Below are 6,000 nucleotides of genomic sequence, written 5' to 3'. Positions count from 1 at the left end.
TGGAATAAAAATCACAATTTATATTAAAGCCATCAATATCTATCATACGCCATCTTTAACACATAATTCATGGCAAACAAGCCAAAATGATTTGTTATGGTTTGTAATTCACGGCCTGAGAAGGCTAAAACTTGTGGTTTGTAATATTTAAACAAATAGTTTGTAAATTATAGTTTGTTATGGTTTGTAAGACTTTCTCTTTTAAACTCTCATGTAATATATTAGTATCAATTGATCTAATATTGCAATGTTTTCTGTAATGATCCTGAACATATGTGAAAAGTGGATGGTTCGGAATCCCCCGAGGACACCCAATAAACTACCGGAATTGTCTTCCCGTGCACAGCAATCAGAGGTCTTCAGGAAATGACAGGTACACGTGAGCTAGCATAATTTGGACGGTTCTGCCACGTAAACATGTGTCGGTGTTTCGAGTTACCAACTAGTAAATTTCTAGTATTGTGCGTCTGGCTCGGATGGTGTGCTTAGAGGACACGAGGTTTATACTGGTTCGGGCAGAAAATCCCTACGTCCAGTTCGCCGTTGCTGCTCGTGTTACTAGCACTAAAAGTTTGTAGTAGGGGTTACAAACGAGCGAGAGAGGGACAGGTCCCAAGTCTCTAATGTGCGTGTGCTCCTAAGACATGTTAGGGCGTGTGTTTTGATGTCTACAGCCGTATAGAGTGGTGAACCGCCATCCTCCCTCCTAGGGCATCCTGCTTCCCCTTTTATAGACGAAGAGGAAGAGTTACACAGAGAGAAAGAGAGAGAAGAGCCAAGGAGAGGAAGTCTTCCAGGACCGCTAGGCCTTTCTTCTCCTATATGCGGGTCCCAACGACATTGCAGATGGTGACAAGGATGGCTCCACGCCGGGTGCCTGTTCATCGCTGATGCCACACCCCGACATTGTCAGCGGGTCGTGATGTCCCATTCCGTCCCGACGGGCGACGCGGCGAACCAGCGTGCTGGTCAGCGGCCGTACAGGGAGTAGGCAGCATAGTGACCACGCGTCGTCACTGTTGGTGATGTGAGTTCCCTGGAGTGACATGTTGTGGGCACGGGTCATGTTGATATGTGCCCGCTCCCTACACGATGACAGAAGTTTGACCTTGGGCTGTACTTTCTAGCCCGTAGTGGTTGGCGGCGGTACGGGCTTCCGTCAGGAGCCACACCTGAGGGGTCGGGCGAGGCGGGATGCCCGTGATGCTCGGGCGCCCAGGTACTGGCCGCTAGCGGGCCCATCCCTTTCCACCCCTCACTCTAAAGGTGTCTGGACCGGTTGTTGAACCCGTCGGTGGACCAACCTTCGAACTCTTGGGCCTAGGCGGGCCGTAGGAGCGTTTTCAGCTCCGTATCCCTCTTACCTGTGATGGGTCGTGGCCCGTTCGGGGAGGCGAAACGTCTGGTGCGTTTTCCAAGAGGATAGCCATAGGTTGCGTGCGCACGCCCCACGACGAGATGTGGTGACAGGTCATGGTAGGTGCAGAGATCTTGGTGGGCGGTTGGTTTCCTCACACCCATCGCCCCTCCGCAGCCACGCCGCCGCCGCCAACGCTTAGGTTTCCTGTCTCCGCATCTCCGCCGCCGTTGAGCTCACATCCATCCACCCCCACCTCCAATGGATCCATGGTGTCATTCTGACATCACCTTCTAGTGCATGGAGGGCCTCGTCAGTCGTGGTCTTCTCCGTGCATGGACCTCGGCCGAGGAGTGGTTGCTGCCCGGCAACGAGGATTCGTCGTCGCCGCCTGACGGCTGCGTGGTGTCGTTCACCCACTTCCACGACCGTGGGCTCATGACCCCCGCCCACAAACTCCTCCGGGGGCTGCTGCACTTCTACAAGATTGAGCTGTAGCATCTTAATCCCAACGGGATCCAGCACATGGCGGCGTTCGTCACGCTATGCAAAGGATTCCTAGGGATTAGCCCCCACTTCGACTTGTGGAGGTATTTCTTCGCCGTCAACCTCCAGAAGAAGCGGGAGAAGGGCGGCAGGTAGGAGCTACACATGCCGATGGGGTGCGCCGGCATCCAACTTCAGAACAATTGGGTCGGCGAGTACCCATCCATGTGGCTCTCGATGTCTAACAAGGGGTGGCACTTATAGTGGTTCTACCTCAAGAATAATGCCACCGCCCCTTTGTCGGATTTCACCGAGCGCCTAATCAAAGAGGCCCTAGAGCAGTGGAGGAAGTGGGGCATCCCGGAGAATGACAAGAAGAAGATCCGAGACCACATCGCCGCCATCCACATCTTGAAGGAGAACTGCCTGAAAGGGTCGAGCGTCATCGGGGCTTACCACGCGAGGAGGGTGGCGCCATTGATGATGCGTGCGCTCCCGCTATACGCGATGGCGCCCGAGGCGTTGTTCGATGGAACGACGCTCACCGAGGCAACGCTCCCCAACTTTGAGATCACGCAACGCATCAAGGAGGCGGTGGAGCCTTTGTGGGACGATGCGGGTGCCGCCCTTGACTTAATCTACCCAGTGTTGGGGCATCCTCCGATGCGGCCAGAGCCAGGCTATGTTGTCTTCATAAGTTTCCCTTTCTCTTGCCTTCTCTTCAATTGATTTCTCGACCCTGTGAGACTAACTTTGAGAGGGGCAGGACCAACCGAGGGACCTCATCCTCACGGATCACCCGATGCCGCTGCCGAGGAATTCGGCCATGAGGGCAGCGAATCGTGTCGAGGGCGAGCGGCTAAGGAAGGCGAAGGAGGACAAGAAGAGGAAGAAGGAGCGGAAGCTGCAGGCGCGGGAATGAGGGGAGGACATCGACTATGATGATGATGATGACGATGGTGATGACGATGAGGTGGTGGAGGAAGAAGAAACGGTAGCTGATGATATCGAGTGGGACAACCTGGAGAACGAGGATGCGCTGACAGGCATCGGTTCGTCCTTGCAGGCGTCGGGACTCTTCCTGTTCCATGGAGGGGAGGGTACATCTAGGGAGCCAGTGGAGGCGGCCGTTCCAACGATGCCCCCAGGAACCGATGGAGGCGGGACGTACCGTCAGCCTAGCCCAGGAGCCAATAGAGGTGGGTTGTGCCGTCGCGCCTAAGGTGCCAGTGGAGGCGGGCAGCTCCGCCATCGTGCCCCAAGAGCCAAGGGGAGCAAGGCGTTCCGCTAATGTGCCCTAGGATTTGCTAGGGACGAGCCCCTTTTCCTAGGAGCAGGGGGCGGGCTCAAAACAGCCTTATTTCGACGAGGCGGAGCAAGGGTTGGGGGGTTCGTCCCCCAAACGCATCTGTCGCCTGACGGCACTAAGGTGAGTTATCAATTCCTCTGTTTTTTCCTGTTTTAGTCAGATTTCATCGTGACTTATGTTTTTCGTCCCTTGACAGGCAGTGGAATCCTTTAGTGCTAGCGCTAAAGAAGAGCATTCCCTCTAATTGGGGCGGCGGCTATCTGCTAGTGTCGTGCCGGTTTCAGGCGGGAGTGGCGCCAGTGTGACCGCATCGCCAGCCGGTCAGGCGCCGCCCATGGTGGCGCATGTGCCCTTAGCAGGACGGATGAACACGGGCGCTCAAGGGGTGCCTTCAGAGGTCATGGAGCTGTCAGTGATGACCGCGATATCGCTGTCGACCGTGGCAGGCGCGACACAGGCGGTTGTGACCCCACCGACGTAGGTAGATGTGGCGGCGGCCGTGATAGATGGGTCATAGTCGGGTGCAACCGCAGCATCGCCTGAGGCATCGGCGTGACACGTGCCATTGGTGGCCCAAGCGATGGCGCCTGGCGTGGGCCGGATGGAGGGGGATGTGGTCGAGGGGTCCTCGGGGGTCGTGTTGCTGGGAGAGAGGTTCACGTCCACACCGCTGACCCCTTTCATCGCTGGAGGGGGCGTCCCGGTAGGGATGTCGTGGCAAGAGGGCATGGCGGGGAGTCATTCCTGACCCTGACGTCGGTGGGCAGTGGCTCGCCCACGCGGGGCGAGCCCCTGCTTTAGTGGACGGAACCATAGGATCTGGCATCGATGTTTTTTACCCTTGATGATGTCGTAGAGAGCATGGAGCAGGAGAACCTCGATGTAGAGATCGTGTTCATGCTCGAGGCCCTAGACCACACCATGGGCGCATTGCGCGACGTTGTTGTTCCCTCTGCTCGGGTATTGCTTGGTCCTGCTTCTTGCCCTTTTCTTCCTCTATGTACTTTTTATTTCCTGACCATCATCTCCCTGCAGTCCCTTATAGCTCACAGCTAGGGGAAATCTTGGTTCCTTCGTCAATAGAAGGAAGCCTGGGACCGCCTTGTCGAGGAGGCGTGACTACGCAGGGAGGTGACAGCTCAGCTCGTTGCCACCCACTAGAGGGTGGTCGAGATGACTCCCCTCACCGAGAAGGTGGCCAATCTTTGGTCGTAGGTGGCTGAGGCCCGTCGGGATGCTGATGAGGCCGAGAAGGCGTTTGAGGCCCTATTGGTGAGGTCACAGAAGGATGATGAAGAAGATGCCATGGTTAGAAAGGAGCGGGATGAGTTGCTCCAGAAGGACGCCAAAACCCACCAGCGGATCCTTGACCTTCTAGGCAAGGAAAGAAAGGGATCAGAAGCTTGGGGCTGAGGAGAAGCTCGTGGCCCTAGAGAAAAGGGTGAGCTTGCATACCACGGTGGTCGCTCGGCTGCGTAAGGAGAGGGATGAGTTGATCCAAATAGCAGAAAGGCTCTTCTTAGAACATGACGTGACTCGCAAGGAGCGTGACCAGGCTTTCTAAGAGCGTGACTAGGCCTGCCAAGAGCGCGATGACGTGCAGCAGAAGGTCAGCTCCCTCTAGGCCGAGCTTGAAAGGGAGACGACCCAGAAGCTAGAGGCTAAGAGCGTTTCTACCGGGCTGGCTATGGATCTCGCTGAGGTGAGGATAAATCTTCATGCGGAGAGTGATGAGCTCAGTATCCTGAGTGCCGCCCTCAGAGTGGTCTGCTTTGACCTTAAGGTGGTGCGGTCGGAGGGGACCAGCTCGTTCACGTCTCGTGCTATCGAGATCATGGCTTGGGTGCGCCAGCTCGATAGGAATGCCCTTCACGCCAGGGTCAATCAGTCCTTCATGATTGCTCCTTCTCATTATGGGGACAGTATCGATCTAGAGGCGATGAGCCATGGCTACGCGCTTGATTATGAAGTCCATGAGCTGGAGGAGATGGAAATGGCGGTGGCTCCCTTTCGCAGGGCCTGGCAGACAGGATAGAAGGCATAGTTCTCCCCCAGAGGGGCTAGTTAGTTAAATAGGTCGGGCAGTCATTTTTGTAATAAGTAGACAAGTTCCATCCCTTTTGTTTCGTTTGAACAAGTCTGTTCTTTCATTTCAGTTTGAACAAATTTGTTCTTTCTCCCCTTTTTATGTGTAAAAAGGGGTAAAGCGCTTCAACCCTTCCTATTGTTAAGATTGTAGAGCTCGAGGTGCAGGCGAGAAACTCCGATCACGCTAGTAAGCAAGAGTGCCATAGCCGTTGGGGCGTAGGTTTCTTGCAGTCCGACCAGCCTTACTTAGTCGTTCATTTCCGCAAACCTTGCCTCTAGGTTTTTAACGTGAGAAAGGGGTCGGGCATGGCGACTGTTTCAGAAAGGGTATATATATACTCTTATCAGCCCTCGAGTGAGACCCGACTCTTTGCCATTGCCAGGATCGGGTTTCACTAAAGATCAAGAAGACGATAGCGAAACTGGTAGGAGAAAGCATTTTTTTGTTTTAGAAACATCATTCTTAGTTTTCGTTCGTACCCCCTCCCTAGGATCCAAGCCATCATTCTACGACCACGCATTCGGTCTCCTTGCGAGTCCAACTTTCCTTGAGCCCCCACGCGTAGTGGGCGTCCGGTCAAGGGTCAGCTCGTCTTTGTGATCGTCACCCCATCCGCGGTTTTCGTAACCGGAGGGGTTGAGCTAACATCACTTGCGTCGATGGCTCGAGTGTCGCGCTCAGTGATCTCACTAATGGGCATGTCCAAGTGGAATCCGGGTCCATCATTCATAACGGAGTTGACATAGCCCTCATGTGGCA

This window comes from Miscanthus floridulus, chromosome 7 (assembly GCF_019320115.1).
Source record: "Miscanthus floridulus cultivar M001 chromosome 7, ASM1932011v1, whole genome shotgun sequence".
Classification (NCBI taxonomy): Eukaryota; Viridiplantae; Streptophyta; class Magnoliopsida; order Poales; family Poaceae; genus Miscanthus; species Miscanthus floridulus.
The sequence above is the reverse complement of the archived record's forward strand: the minus strand, read 5'-3'. Positions refer to the sequence as shown.